The sequence below is a fragment of the Phacochoerus africanus genome, chromosome 12 (genome assembly GCF_016906955.1).
Source record: "Phacochoerus africanus isolate WHEZ1 chromosome 12, ROS_Pafr_v1, whole genome shotgun sequence".
Classification (NCBI taxonomy): domain Eukaryota; kingdom Metazoa; phylum Chordata; class Mammalia; order Artiodactyla; family Suidae; genus Phacochoerus; species Phacochoerus africanus.
The window spans coordinates 24857720-24874601 of NC_062555.1; the positions used below are offsets into that span (position 1 = coordinate 24857720).

At 42.4% G+C, this 16882-nt stretch overlaps 1 protein-coding gene across 4 annotated transcripts in view; it reads right to left on the reverse strand.

The window, feature by feature from the left end:
* Window positions 1–4706: 4706 nt before the first annotated feature.
* Window positions 4707–16882, reverse strand: part of TLR5 (toll like receptor 5) — a 38923-nt gene continuing 26747 nt past the window's right edge. For 2 of the 4 annotated variants that reach the window (XM_047755546.1, XM_047755545.1), the window contains 3 exons: window positions 8253–8375; window positions 6436–6669; window positions 4707–4844 (listed from right to left, as the gene is read on the reverse strand). The gene's annotated coding sequence lies outside the window, so the exon portion shown is untranslated. Of the gene's footprint in view, window positions 4845–6435; window positions 6713–8252; window positions 8376–16882 lie in introns of all 4 variants that reach the window. The other 2 variants (XM_047755547.1, XM_047755548.1) reach the window with 2 other exon arrangements.

Below are 16882 nucleotides of genomic sequence, written 5' to 3' on the forward strand. Positions count from 1 at the left end.
GTCTTTTCACCACAAATGCCTTTACATGCTCCTGTTCCCACGTTTCAATCTGTTTTCAACTCTTCTTCCATCTGAGACCAGAAACAGGGACATACTAATTATTTCAAATCTTTAAAAAGAAGTGATTCTCCCTCCCCAGACTATCATTAGCCTGACTTTAAGAGCTGCACCCACATGGGAATAGGTTGGAGTGGCCAGCAATCAAAGTCTTAGGATGGTTCATTCATAATACACCTGAGGATAGGAAAAGGTAAGAACCCAGAGCCTGATCACGAAGGTTCTGGAGCCTGAAGTTGGAGACGGCACTGGGGGAGACCAGCAGCATTAAGTAGGCAGTGTGCACTAAGAAGAGCACTCTCTGGGCTCCAAATCTGGAATCTACTTCTTACTGGCTGTGAAAAGGTGGGCAAGTTACTTAAGTCCTCAGTGCCTCAGTCTCCTCATCTATAAAACTGGAAATAACAGTTTCAACCTCATAAGGATGTTGTGATGATTAAATAAATTAATAAATGGAAAGTACTTTGAAATAGTATCTGGCACTTAATTCAATAAATGTTAACTATTATTATCATTAAATTAGAGAACAGTGGCGCTCCTGCTGTAGCGCAATGGGATCAGCGGTGTCCCTTCCACACTGGGATGGAGGTTTGATCCCCAGCCTGTTACAGTGTTGTAAGGATTGAGCATTGCCACAGCTGTGGGCTAGGTCGCAACTGTGGCTGTGATCAGATCCCTGGTCTGAGAACTCCATATGCCATGAGATGGCCAAAAAGAAAAATTAAATAAAGCACAGTAATGAAGTTCAAACATTTTCTCAAAAGGTTACTTTGTGTTATAGGCTGAATTATGTCCCTTGCCAAATTCATATGTTGAAGTCCTAATCCCCAGCATCTCAGCATGTGGCTTTATTTGGACACAGAGGTAATTAAGTGAAAATGAGGTCCTTAGGGTGGGTCCTAATCCAACGTGACTGGTGGCCATTATGAGAAAAGAAAATTTGGACAGAGATACACACAGAAGAAAACCACGTGAAGACACAGGGAGAAGACAACTACCTACAGCCAAGAGAGAGGCCTCGGGTGAAACCGACCCTGCTGACACTTTGACCTCAGACCTCTAGCCTCCAGAATGGTGAGAAAATACATTTCTGTTGTTAAAGCCACCTGATCTCCAGTACTTCGATATGCTAACCCCAAAAAGCTAATGAAACTTGATATTCGCTTCCTCATACTAGGAAGGCCCCATATACACTTCCTATCCCTGCCTGAGCCTTGGAAGAGGAGACATGGAGCAAAATGATTCCAAGCAAAGGAGAGACAAAAAAGTGAGATTATTTTGTATCCAAGCACCAGAAATCCTTTTAGCAACCGTATTACCTTCGTAAGTGTTTTTTGGAGCTTGGCCCGCTGCTTTTCTTCTTTTAGAAGATTTGCTCCACGATTTCTAAATCCGCTTGAATCAGAAGCTTTTCTCTGTGAAAAACACATTTTAAATCCCAGACAGACTAGTCACTTCTTAAGAATCCTCACTCTTGGAGTTTCCATCATGGCTCAGCGGAAACGAATCTGACTAGCATTCATGAGGACACAGGTTCGATCCCTGGCCTTGCTCAGTGGGCTAGGCATCTGATGTTGCTGTGAGCTGTGGTGTAGGTTGCAGATGCAGCTCAGATCCCGTGTTGCTGTGGCTGTGGCACAGGCCAGCAGCTGTAGCTCTGATTCAGCCCCTAGCCTGTGAACCTCCATATGCCTTAGGTGTGACCCTAAAAAGACAAAACAAACAAATAAACCAAAAAAAAAAAAAAAGGCAGGAAAAAAAAAATCAATCCTTACTCTCACAAATGGATACTTTTTTTTTTTTTTTTGGTCTTTTTGCCATTTCTTGGGCTGCTCCCTCGGCATATGGAAGTCCCCAGGCTAAGGGGTCTCATCAGAGCCATAGCCGCTGGCCTACGCCGCAGCCACAGCAACGCGGGATCCGAGCCGCGTCTGCAACCTACACCACAGCTCATGGCAACGCTGGATCCTTAACCCACTGAGCAAGGCCAGGGATCAAACCCACAACCTCATGGTTCCTAGTCAGATTCACTAACCACTGAGCCATGACGGGAACTCCAGTGGATACATATTTTTAAGGAGGCTTGAGAGTTCTGCATTCTTTCCTGTCTTAGTAGGGAGAAATGGTGTCTTTCTAAGGCAAGGGAGTGGCGTGTGAACCCTCCCAGATATATGAAAGATCAAACACTGGGATGCTAGAAAACTACTGTTTCTTTTGTAATCTAAAAAGTAAGACAGGGAGTTCCTGCTGTGGCTCAGTTGGGTTAAGAAACCAGTAGTCTCGCGGGTTTGATCCCTGCCCTTGCTCAGTGTGTTAAGACTCCAGTGTTACTACAGGCTGCAACTGGGATCCTATGTTGCTGTGGCTGCGGTGAAGGCCTTCACCTGCAGATCTGCTTCGACCCCTAGCCTGGAAACTTCCATAAGCTGCAGGTGCAGCTGTAAAAAGAAAAAATAAAAAGTAAAACAGGATTTAATACTTACTGTGCAATGTCATTGGCTGCATTCCCTTGGTTCAGAGATCCACAGTAGGAAATGGGATATATGGAGGGACAAGAGGGTAGGTCTACACCCAGGAGGGCTCAGTGGTGGCACTCCCACTTGCCCACACTCTTCCCGCATATTGAGACAAGGCAGCTTAAATGTGCTCAGTTATAGGGTTTATAGACTCATCTGGTTTTTATGAAAACTAACCCTCACAAAATGGACAAAAAATAAAAAACGTTAGATTTCTTTTTCTTCTGAACTTTGCTGGTATTTGTTATTCTACACTGTGTGCCAAATATCAAAACAGTAGTATAAGTATATAATTTATAAATATAAATTAGATGAATACACTCAAAAATGAAGCAGATAATCAGAAAAGTTTAGAAACAATCTTGACAGTTTTGGGGCCAAACTGATAAATGAATTCTATTTCCCTTCCAGACTGCTTGATTCGTAACTGCCTACAAGCAATAACTAAAGGGAATGGTAAACAGTTTCTTATTTTTAGTTAAATACTGGCACATAATCGAGTTGCTTATTTTGCTCTTTGTGTATGTAGATATTTAATCTGAGGTAGAGTTGATTTACAGTATGTTTCAGGTATATAACATAATGATTCACAATTTTTGAAAGTTATATCCCTTTTGTAGTTATTATAAAATACTGCCTATATTCTATGTGCTATACAATATAACCTTGCACCTTATTTATTTTATTTTTATTTGTTTTGCTTTTTTTAGAACTGCACCTGTGGCATAAGGAGGTTCCCAGGTTAGGGGTCGAAACGGAGCTACACTGCTGGGCTACACCACAGCCACAGCAGTGCCAGATCCAAGCCGCCTCTGTGACCTACACCACAGCTCACAGCAATGGCAGATCCTTAACCCACTGATCGAGGCCAGGGTTCGAACCTGCATCCTCATGGCTCCTAGTTGGATTTGTTCCCGCTATGACACAACCAGAACTCCAGTTTATTTATTTTATACATACTACTTTGTACTCCTTAATCCCCAACCCCTATGCTACCCCTCCCCTCTCCCCACTGGTAACCACTAGTTTGTCCTATCTGGGAGCCTGTTTCTTTTTTGTTATATTCACTAGTTTATTTTCTCAATTCCACATGTAAGTGATATCATACAGTATTTGTCTTCCTCTGTCTGACTTAGCATAAAACCCTTTAGGTCCATCCATGTTGACAAAGGCAAAATTTTCATTCTTTTTTTGTGGTTGAGCTCTATTTTTCTCACTCTTCCTTCTTGCTTCCAACCAGAAGTAGAGAGGAACTGAGGACACGAACACCTGCTCTTAAACAGCTGTGAGCTCTCCCACAGTTCTCTCCACTTCTGAGGCCTAGTTTCTCACCTGTAAACTTGAAGGAGTTAAACTCATGATTTCCTAAAGGCTTGTTCAAGCTCTAAAAGGGCGAGTGTGAACCTGAGGAGTCTCCTTGAATTTCATACCCAAAGTGACTCACACGCCTCATCTTAGTCCCAGCCCTGAGCTCTAAACTGCTCTACGGGAACCTCTTCAAACTGAGTCCATCAGAAAAAAAGGAACTTGGAGTACAAACCTGTGCCCCCATACCCACGTATTTTCAAAAACCACATCAGAGTTGGAACAGGACAGAATGTGAGTTGCCTTCCCCAATATCCATTCTTCTCTCCTTCCTCAGTGATAGAACCTGAATATATCTGCGGGAGCAATTCTCCCAGCCTTGCCAGCAGTTGGTGTGGCATTTACACAGAGGTGCTGTCAAAGAGCCTGGGAAAAGCCCTTCGAGGGGGTGGGGAGGGGTGATGCTGTGTTTCCTCCTCCACCATGCTGCCTGAATCGCTGTGGAGGGAGTTCTAGAACCACCCTGGACCTGAGGCTAAGACCCATCCATTGGTGGTAGAGGAGCTGAAGCTGAGGAAACCTGTGGGCCGTGGACTGGCTATATGTGCCCTGCACTGCCCACCTCTAGACTTCCCTTATTCGAGAAACTTCAACCTACTGAAGGCAAGAATTTGGGGGGTTTTCTTTTACATGTTTCTGCATGTAAGCTTGACAAATGCAAATGGGTTAACAGTAATTTACAGATTTAAATTTCCTTTAAAGGACAAAGGAAACAGGTCTCCGACTTCACTGTACTCTAAGGAAAACAGACAAAAACTAGGGCAGTACCTTGGACTCTAGGAAAAGGCTCCAGCTTTCTTCCCACTTCTGGAACACCTTCAAAAAGTTCTCTGTGACCCTCACAGTAGTTTCTTAACTGCACAATCTCGGCATCGTGGAGCTGAAGCACATCTGCTGTGTAGTCCTCTGCAAGATATAGGCCCACAAGTTTAAACTTTAAAGAAAAAATTCCCCAAGGGAGTTCCCACTGTGTTGCAGGGGAATAATGATCCAGCTTCTCTCTGTGGAGGCATGGGTTCAATCCCTGGCCTGGTGCAGTGGGTTAAGGACCTGGAGTTGCTGTGTTGTGGCACAGGTCACAGCTCTAGCTCGGATTTGATCTCTGGTCTGGGAACTTCAGTATGCCACAGGGGTAGTCAAAAAAGGGGGAAAAGAAATTAATCTAGTGTTTAGTATCCCAGTTTACTAATCCCTCATCCCCTAAAATGGAAATAGAGTTTTCTTCCTAATAGTAAAAATGATACACAAATAAGTGTATTTTGTGGTTAATAAACACCGGGTTTTTCACCAGCAGCCTGGTCACACTAGAGACTAAGGGACTAGGGTGTAGATTAAAATAACTAAGATTCTCGGAGTTCCCATCACGGCTCAGTGATAACAAACCCAACTAGTGTCCATGAGGATGCCGGGTCAATCCCTGGCCTGCCTCAGAAACCAAGAGATCCCTTATTTCCCAATAACATCTGCAAACACCTCTCTAAACAGGAACGGCAATTTATGCTGAATGGCTTGGAAAGGTATCTGTTCAGTAGAGGCAATACTTCCAAGTGAATGTCTGCACTTGCAAAAGGCAAGCGAGAGGCCACATGAAGAATGACACTTCTGTACTAACCCCATAGTAAGCAGCAAAGGCTGGTCTCTGTTCCTGGCTATAAAAACACTGGTCCCAGTACTGGGCCAGCTCCACTCATATTGCCTCAATCATTTTCTTCATGTTCTGCATTTTCAGTTCTTTCAACCAACCCACTTCTAATTGCAGCTGAAACAAAAAGACCCATTAAAGGTGCTTATGATACTTGTACATTCATGTGGGCTTGCAAAAAATTGTCCCCATTTTTAATAAAAATATAATACAAAACCACAGAGGTAAATCAACGCTCTCTGTAAAATGGTATCATAGGAATTCCCATTGTGGTGCAGGGGTAATGAATCTAACTAGGATCCATGAGGATGCAGATTCGATCCCTGGCCTCACTCAGTGGGTTAAGGATCTGGCGTTGCCATGAGCTATGGTGTAACTCGCAGACATGGCTCAGATCCTGCGTTGTGGCTGTGGTATAGGCTGGCAGCTGTAGGTCTGATTGGAACCCTAGCCTCACCTGGGAACTTCCATATGCCATGTGTGAGGCCCTAAAAGAAAAAAGAAAAAAATTTTGAATTCCTTACAATACCATCTCATTATATTAACAAAGGAAACAAACTGTCAGTTTACTCAAAATGCAGGATAACATGGAGATCCCAGGACATAATTTGCCATAGCAACTTCTGTAGTGTTGCAGTTTTTCTGGGGATTAAAAAAAAAAGGCATCTTCATCTTCACACACCACATCTCTCAAAGCTTGTGTCTGGGGTGTGACCTAAGTCTTCCATACACAGTGTGAGCTGTCTTTTTAATGTGGCAAACTCCTCACATCCTGATGCCTATAAAAGAAGATGGTTACAAGACAGCTAGAGGAAAGTCATAGGACTTTTTTCACAGGTATGAATGTGAGCATACCTTTGTTTCCCTCAAAGTTTCCACGTGTTGTTGGAACTGCCTCAGCTCTTCGAAGCTGGGAACTGAGGTACTGTCAGTCTCGTAGTGGGGCATGCACACAATTTCACACAGTTCTTGATCTTGTTCTTGAAGCGGTTTCAGTTCTTGTTTTCTCTCCTTTTTCTGTTTTTGCATCAGTTCTTCCTGAGTGCGCAAATCCTTTTCTAGTTGCTAGATGGTCGTCTCTCCTTCTTCCTGTGTGAGACAATGTCCTCCTGTGAAGGTTCCAGGTGGACTTCTTCAAAGGAAGAGCAGGACAATGAAAGAGGACTAGGGGAGTTCCCATCCTGGCTTAGCGGAAATGAATCTGTCTAGCCTCCATGAAGATGCAGGTTCAATCCCTGGCCTTGCTCAGTGGGTTAAGGATCCAGCAATGCTGTGAGCTGTGGCGTAGGTTGCAGATGCAGCTTGGATCGGGCATTGCTGTGGTGTAGGCCGGTGGCTACAGCTCCCATTGGACCCCTAGCCTGGGAATCTCTATATGCTGTGGGTTCGGCCCTAAAATGACAAAAAAAAGAAAAAAAGAAATAAAATAAAAATAAAAATACTTTGAAGGAAGGAAGGAAGGAAAAGAATTTGCTCCAGATCAATGATGGCTATGCCATTTGTGTTGACTTCGGGAAACTGTACTGATGACACAGTCTGTCTGATTGCTCTTGGCTACCACTTATGAAATATCCTCAATCCTGTAAATGCAGACTCCCCCCTCCTAGGCTGGCTCCATCGAGATACCCAGGCAGTTCTTCCCCCAGCAGGCAGAAGGACTTTACGACATTAGCTGTTGTGTACTGTTCCTGGGTTCACATCTGTTCTAATTACCTTCCCAAGCTCCACATTTATCTTCATTTTTATGATCTGGATATACTGTTTTTCTCTGGTTCTTTTCGGGATATGTTTTGGGGTCCCTCTGTCATTTATGTCACGCTTGCCAGTGTGATTAGCCTGACTTTTGCTGGACCACAGGACAGGAAGCTCTCAGTAAGGTGGACAGGTAAGCAGAGCAGGCCCTGAGTTTGATTATGCTCTCTTGATACTTTAGCTGCAGAAACATTTTTTTCTCAAGTGGCCATTCTGGCTGATTCAGTGATGTGCAGCTTTCAGATATGAAAACTCACAAAGGCAGGTTTTGGGGGTAACTTTCCCTTATATCACTAGACACTTTGAAAAAAAAAAATGCAAAGAGCTACTTAGGAAACCAAAGAAAGAATGGAATTATATCAGTTATGCCTAGCTCCGGGTTTAAAGCAATTTTATGTTCTACAAATTGATAGTGAGAGGAAGCTTGGTGGGTTTTTTTGTTTTGTTTTTTCTTTTTCTTTTTCTTTTTAGGGGCAGACCCGCAGCATATGGAAGTTCCAAGGCTAGGGGTCAAATTGGAGCTACAACAACCCACCACAGCCATGCCAGATCTGGACCGCCTCTGCCACCTACACCACAGCTCATGGCAACACCAGATCCTTAACCCACTGAGCAAGGCCAGGGATTGAATCCGCAACCTTATAGTTCCTAGTTGGACTTGTTTCCACTGCGCCATGACAGGAACTCTGAGGAAGCTTGTTTTTTTGATTAAAACATTGCAGCACTTATTAGCTGCTTCACCTCTCAACAAGGCAGCTTGTGAAAATTACTTTGCTGGAACCAAGTAAGTAGCTGTATGTTTTCCCCATTCCTCATGTCCCACATTAGTCCTACAAGGAGACCTTGCACCTGCAGCCCCAAATCAAAGTTCTTCCCTCAAGTTCAGACCCAGCAGGATCCCCTGACACCCTGCCATGTACCTGAAATGGCTCGACATGTAACTCACTGCACAGAGTATTCAGCTCTTTTCGACAGATGGCTATGTTTTCGATGAGCCTTTTCTTCAGTGTTTCCCCTTCAGCAATCATCATATCCAGGAGGACCTACAAGGGAGAAAACAGTCCCATAAAAGTTCAGCTTTTTCTCCCCATCGGCCTCACACAACAAACAACACTAAAACCATCATAATTTCAAAATCTTAAGGGCTTAAAAGCAAACCAAACCAGGAATAGCCTGTGTCACTTCTACGTGTGATCTTCGATGAGACACCAACATCCTCACCCCTGACCCACTGCAAAGAGACCAGTACTCCTTGACACGCTTCTTTGCAACCTCTGTTCTTTGTAACCGCTGGTCCTCTGGAAGCCTAGTCGATTCCTGTATTTCACGAAGGTGATTCAGGGATTTCTGGAGACATACCATGGACTCTTCTGCCAGCACCTCACTAAAAATCAAGAGAGAAGCCCGCTACAGGAGCCACTGCCTCCAGACTAAAAGCAGTATTTACAGGAGCTAAACAAACTAGTTTCTCAGTGGATTCAAGGGGAAACAAATTTCAACTAAGCACTCCACTTAGCTCATCTTTAACCACTCCCCCTTCCCCATTTTTCTCCCTCCAAACACCATAACACTGGCAACGCAAAATCCAGTATCCTATTACATTGTGGAAATTCAATCTTCTGAATAATACTCAGAATCTGGACTTTAATTATTCTACGCATCGCAGTATAATACAGAATTTTAACTGCTTTTATTAAAGGAAATCAGAAAAAAATATGTCAGTAAAATAAAACCCCCACCTAATACCAGAGTTTGCTTTTGAAAAATGCCTATAAAATAGCTGGACATTTGTTGTGATTTTTTTCATTCTTTTTTTTCCCTTCCAGTTTTACTAAGCTATAAATTGACATTGTGTAAGTTTAAGGTATACTGCATAATGATTTAATTTACATGCATCATGAAATGATTATCACACCACATTTAGTAAGCATCCATCTCATATATAGGTAAAAAATTAAACAGAAAAAGTTATTTTTCTAATGATGATAACTCTAAGGATTTACTTTAACGACATTCATAAATAACACAGTGGTGCTAATTATATTTATTTATCACAGTGTACTTTACTTAAAACTGATTATCTTAGGACCTTTTGACTGGCCTCATCCAATTCCCCTTCCCCCAGCCTCTGGTTACCTAAGACTCTACCCCTAATCTCTTTTTCTATGAGGTTTTGTTGTCGTTGTTACACACCACACACACCATACCACACCACGTCTTCTTTTCATTCATCCACGATGGGCACTAAGGTTGCTTCAATATCTTGGCTATTATAAATAATGCTTCAATAAACAAAGGGGTGCATACATCTTATCTAATTAGAGTTTCTGTTTTCTTTGGATAAACACTCAAGGAGCAGAAATGCTGGATCATACTGCAGTTCTCTTTTTAATTTTTTGGCTGCATCGTGCAGCGGCTTGATGTGGGATCTCAGTTCCTAGGCCAGGGACCGAACCTGGGCTGCAGCAGTGAAAGTACCAAATCCTAACCACTAGACCACCAGGGAACTCCCTGTTTTTAATTTTTAATTTTTTATTTTTTTGTCTTTTGTCTTTTTAGGGCCTCACCCTTAATACATGGAGGTTCTCAGGCTAGGGGTCGAATCGGGGCTGTAACCACCAGCCTACACCACAGCCACAGCCATGCCAGATCCTTAACACATTGAACAAGGCCAGGGATCAAACTGGCATCCTCTGGGATAGTAGTCAGGTTCGTTAATCACTAAGCCTCGATAGAAATTCCCCCTATTTTTGAATTTTTGAGGAATTTCCATGCTGTTTTCCACAGTGGCTATTCCAATTTCCACCCCCACCAACACTTCACACGGTTATCCTTTTCTCCATATTCTCACCAACACGTATTTGTTATCGTTAATAATAGCTTCTCAGGAGTTCCCCTTGTTGCCATGAGCCACACTGCCATGAGCTGTGGTGTAGGTCACAGTCGTGGCTGGGATCTGGCATTGCTGTGGCGGAGGCCGGCAGCTGTAGCTCTGATTCAACCCCTAGCCTGGGAACTTCTATATGCCACAGGTGCAGCTCTAAAAAGAAAAAATAACAGCCTTTCAGGAGTTCCTGCTCTGGTGCAGCATGTGAAGGATCTGGCATTGCCACAGCTGTAGCATAAGCCACAGCTGTGGCTTGGGTTTGACCTCTGGCCCAGGAATTTCCATATGCCTTGGGAGTGGCCAAAAGAAGAATGATAGTCATCCTGACAGATGTGAGGTGATATCTCGTTGTGGGTTTTTTGTTTTTGTGTTGTTTGTTTTGGACACACTTGCAGCATGCCTAAATTCCTGGGCCAGGGATCCAACCTGCACTGCAGCTGTGGCTTGAGCCACAGCTAACCTGCTGCGCCACCGGGGAAATTCCTCACTGGGGTTTGGATTTGCACTTCGCTCATGATTAGTGATGTGGAGCTTCTTTTCATGTATCTGTTGACCATCTGTATGTATCTGTATGTAGTCCTTGGGAAAAATGTCTATTCAGATCCCTGCCTCTTTTTTAATCAGGTTGTTTTTTTTTTTTTTCCTGATGTCTAGTTATGTAAGCTCTTTGTATATTTTGGATATTAACCCCTTATCAGATACACTGTTTTCAAATATCTTCTCTCATTCAATATGTGGCCTTGTTCTAAACTATTAATTTATAGAATGGCTAAAAGAGAAAGGTAATGATCAGGTGTTGGTGAAGATAGAGAAAAGCCAGAACTTTCATACATAAATTGGTTGGAGTGTGAACTTGTACAACCGCTTTGAAAGCTGTTGGCAGTATCTACTAAAGCTGAACTGAGCAGTCCCACGTCTCCATGCACACTCAGCAGAAATGCACACATATATACCTTCTGGTACAAATCAGAATAGTCAAAGCAGCACTACTCATAATAGTATAAAGGGAGAAACAACCTAGACGTCTATCAACAGAATGGAGAAACAGTGCATTCCTACAGTGGAATAACACAGCAATGAATACAACACATGGACCAATCTCAGAAACATTCTGTTGAACTGTGCGAAATGAAAGAGGTCAAACCACTAAAAGGCTACATACATATGATTCTGCCTTATGAAAAATTTTAAAAGGCCGACCTCTAGTGAAAGAAAGGAAACTGACGGCCTGGAACTGTGGCAGGGGATCAGCTGCAAAAGGATTCAAACTTTTTTTAGGGTGATGTTCTAGATTTTGACGGTGATTACATAACAATACAGTGACCAGAACCCAAAACCTACAGGTAAAATGAATTTACTGTATGAAAATCATACCTCAAGTCTTAAAGCAAAAAAGGAGGCAAAAGAAACAAGTAATGTGGAAAAACAAAGCAAAAAGTTGGGGAAGAAGAGGGAAAACAGTCTGAGCACAAAAAACCAGATACGCACGCATCTATCACCATGTGATTCCACTTCTACAAAGTTCAAAAACAGGCAGACCTAAGCCTTGTTTTGAAAAGTCAGGATATGATACATGATCTTTTTGACATGTTGTTGGATTCAGTTGGCTAAAATTTTGTTGAGAATTTTTGCGTCTAAATTCATCAAAGATATTGGTCCTTTTTTTTTTTTTTTTTTTTTTTTTGGTGGTATCTTTGGTTTTGGAATTAAGGCGATGGTGGCATCACAGAATGTCCTTGGGAGTGTTCCTTCTTCTTCAACCTTTTGAAAAAACTTGAGGAGGATGGGTGGGATTCATCCCAGGTTCACAAGGATGGTTCAGCATATGTAAATCAATGTCATACACCACATTAACAAAAGAAAAGTCAAAAACCACATGACTATCTCAATAGATGCGGAAAAAGCATTTGACAAAGTCCAACATCCCTTCATGATAAAAACTCTTACCCAAGTGGGTACAGAGGGAACATTCCTTAACATAATCAAAGCCATTTATGACAAACCCACAGCAAATATAATACTCAATGGAGAAAAGCTGAAACCCTTCCCATTAAAATCTGGAACAAGACAAGGATGCCCACTCTCACCACTGTTATTCAACATAGTACTGGAAGTCCTAGCCACAGCAATCAAACAAAAGAGATAAAAGGCATCCAGATAGGAAGAGAAGAGGTAAGACTGTCACTGTATGCAGATGACATGATACTATATATAGAAAACCCTAAGGACTCAACCCAAAAACTACTTGAGCTGATCAACATATTCAGCAAAGTAGCAGGATGTAAGATGAACATTCAGAAATCAGTCGCATTTCTGGCTACTAACAATGAAATATTAGAAAAGGAATACAAAATACAATATCTTTAAAATTGCACCTCAAAAAAATCAAATACCTGGGAATACACCTGACCAAGGAGGTAAAGGAATTGTATGCTGAGAACTATAAAACATTACTCAAGGAAATTAAAGAAGACGTAAAGAAATGGAAAGATGTTCCATGCTCCTGGATTGGAAAAATTAATATTGTACAAATGGCCATACTACCCAAAGCAATCTACAGATTCAATGCAATCCCTATCAAATTACCCATGACATTTTTCACAGAGCTAGAACAAACAATCCCAAAATTTATATGGAACCACAAAAGACCCAGAATTGCCAAAGCAATTCTGAAGAACAAAAACCAAGCAGGAGGCATCTCTCTCCCAGACTTCAGGCAATATTACAATGCCACTGTCATCAAGACAGTGTGGTATTACTACCAAAACATATAGACCAATGGAACAGAATAAAGAAACAAGAAATAAACCCAGACACTTGCAGTCAATTAATCTTTGACAAAGGAGGCAAGAATATAAAATGGGAAAAAGACAGTCTTTTCAGCCAACATTGCTGGGAAGCCTTGACAGGTGCGTGCACATCAATCAAACTAGAACACACCCTCACACCATGCACAAAAATAAACTCAAAATGACTGAAAGACTTAAATATAAGACAAGACACCATCAAACTCCTGGAAGAGAACGTATGCAAAACATTCTGACATCACCCTTACAAATGTTCTCTCAGGTCAGTCTCCCAAAGCAACAGAAACAATAGCAAAACTAAACCAATGGGACCTAGTTTTTTGCACAGCAAAGGAAACCAAAAAGAAAACAAGAAGACAACTTACGGAATGAGAGAATATAGTTTCAAATGATGCAACTGACAAGGGCCTAATCTCTAAAATATACAAACAGCTTATACAGCTCGACAGCAAAAAAGCCAACAACCCAATTGAAAGATGGGCAAAGGACCTGAATAGACATTTCTTCAAGGAAGATGTACAGATGGCCAACAAGCACATAAAACATTGTTCAACATCACTGATTATGAGAGAAATGCAAATCAAAGCTACTATGAGATAACACCTCACACCAGTCAGAATGACCATCATTCATAAGTCCACAAATAACAAATTCTGGAGGGGGTGTGGAGAAAAGGGAACCTTCTTGCACTGTTGGTGGGAATGTAAGTTGGTACAACCACCATGGAGAACAGTATGGAAGAACCTTAGAAAATTATACATAGAACTACCATATGACCCAACAATCCCTCTCTTGGGCATATATCCGGACAAAACTCTACTTAAAAAAGACATATGCACCTGCATGTTCATTGCAGCACTATTCCCAATAGCCAAGACATGCAATTGACCAAATGTCTGATAGATGATTGGATCAGAAAGATGTGGTGTATATATACACAATGGAATACTACTCAGCCATAAAAAAGAACAAAATAATGCCATTTGCAGTAACAGGGATGGAACTAGAGACTCATTCTGAGTGAATTAAGTCAGAATCAGAAAGATAAATACCATATAGAATCACTTGTATCTGGAATCTAATATATGGCACAAAGGAACCTTTCAACAGAAAAGAAAATCATAGACTTGGAGAACAGACTTGTGGTTGCCAAGGAGGAAGGGGAGGGACTGGGAGAGACTGGGAGCTTGGGGTAAATAGATGCAGAATGTTGCCTTCAGGATGGATTAGCAATGGGATCCTGCTGTGTAGCACTGGGAACTCTGTCTAGTCAATTACGATGGAACACGTAATGTGAGAAAAAAGAATGTATACATGTGAGTGTAACTGGGTCACCATGCTGTGCAGTAGAAAAAATATATACATAAAGAAATTTTTAAAAAATGACAAGTCAGGATAGTGGTTGCCATTGTCCTGGGAAGTGATGACTTGGAGAAGGTGGCACAGGAGGGCTGGTTACACATTTTGTGCTGACTTTGTGAAAATCCATGGAGTTTGCACTTGATTTGTGTATATTTTTGAATGTACATTATTCTTCAATTACAAAGTTTATTTTTAAAAATTATGCATTGTTCATCTGAAATACAAATTTAATTAACTTGCGTTTTTAACTTTTTTTGTGTGTGTGGTCTTTCTGTCCTTTTATGGCTGCACCCATGGCATGTCGAGGTTCCCAGGCTAGGGGTCTAATCAGAGCTGTAGCCACAGGCCTACACCACAGCCACAGCACCGCGGGATCTGAGCCACATCTGCGACATACACTACAGCTCATGGTAACACTAGATCCTAAACCCACTGAGAGAGGCCAGGGATCAAACCCGCATCCTCATGGATACTACTCAGATTCGTTAACCAATGAGCCATGATGGGAACTCCATGTTTTTGTCTTTTTTTAAAAAAAACAAAAAACCTTTTACTTTAAAAATGATAAGCCTTAGTGTGCTTAGTGTGTGAGATTTTCTCTCCTTTCTTGGTACAACAGGAAAACAAAGACACTGCTCTGCACCAGAGAAACTAGACTCTGGATGTGCTTTGCTCCCTACCAGTCAGCTAGGAGGCCTGGAACAAGTCACTGAAGCATTTCAGGTGCAAACGATGAGACTAGAGGATCTCATTGGCCCCCTTTCTGTCACAGCCTCTTCAAGGCTTCTGAATCACCAGCCTCAATTTCCAAGAACATCGGTTTCCCCATAGGTTTTAATATAGTCACATCCAAGACATTTCTCTAGCCCAGAAATCCCAGTTTAAAGGTTGCCTGTTACTGTTGAAGAAAGCTTTTGCACAAGTACCTGTTGCCTGGACCAGATGGCCAAGATCAATATCCACATAACGAATATATCATGGTGCAGCGGAAATTAATCCAACCAGGAAGCATGAGGTTTCGGGTTCGATCTCTGGCCTCACTCAGTGGGGTAAGGATCCAGTGTTGCCGTGAGCTGTGGTGTAGGTCGAAGAAATGGCTCAGATCCCGAGTTGCTGTGGTGTAAGCCAGCAGCTACAACTCCTATTCGACCCCTAGCCTGGGAACCTATATATGCTGCAGGTGTGGCCCTAAAGAGTTAAAAAAGAAAGAAAAAAAGAATTCACAGTACTCCATTTTAGAAATGTTGACAGGTAATTAAGTCCTTCAATATAATCTTAAGTTTAACTAAAGTGCTTCCTCAGGGGATCAATCTCTTTGTACTTCAACCCCCCCACCCCGGCTTTTTAAGGGCCACACCCACAGCATATGGAGTTTCCCAGGCTAGGGATCAAACTGGAGCTGCAGCTGCTGGCCTACACCACATCCACAGCAACGAGGGATCCAAGCTGTGTCTGCAATCTACACCACAGCTCACGGCCACAACAGATCCTTAACCCACTGAGCAAGGCCAGGGATCGAAGCAGCACCCTCATGGATGTTAGTTGAGCTCGATTCTGCTGAGCCATAGCAGCAACTCCTGTACTTTGCTTTTAAGACAAAAGAATGCACAAGTCAATCACCTCATTTTACTGTTATTTAAAATAACTTACAAGAGCTCGTGCTGAAGCACAGTGGGTTAAGAATCCCACTACAGTTAGGTTGCTGTGGATACAATCCCTGGGCTGGTGCAGTGGGCTAAGGAATCTGGCATTGCCACAGTTGTGGCACAGGCTGCAGCTGAAGCTTGGATTCAATGGCTGGCCCAGAAACTTCCATATGCCACAGGTACGGCAATAAAAATATAATAAAATAAAATAACCTTAAAGATCTAAACTGGTGGTCAGCATTCAGGTTGAATGCAAAACCTGAGAGCTGAGGCAGACCGGCCCGGGGCACAGATCTCAGGGGCACTACAGAGTGCTCCCCAGTCTGAATGGCCCACTCCATCCCAGCTCATCTCCACAGGACAGCTAAGTTCTCATGAAAACCAAACCCAGTCAGAGGGATCCTTGTGATACAACAGGTTAAGGATCTGGCATTGTCACTGCAATGGTGCAGGTTCTATCCCTGACCTGGAAATTTATAGCAACATCATTAATAATAGCCAAAAAGTAGAAACAACCCAAATGGCCATCAACTAATGAACAGGTAAAATATACCTATATGATGGGATAGTATTTGACAATAAACCTTGAAAACATTATGCCAAGTGAAAGAGGCCAGTCACAAAAGGGGACATATCACATGACTTCATGTATTTGAAATATCCAGAACAGGCAACCCAACAGAGATAGCGGGTTAGTAGTTGCCTGGGGCTGGGGTTCAGGGGAGGGAGATCCGTGGGGAAAGGGGACTGAGGGCTAATAGGTAGGAGTCTAAAGGAATGATTAAGGGAGTTCTCTTGTGGTGCAGTGGGTTAAGGATCTGGCATCACTGAAGTGACTGGGTCAATAC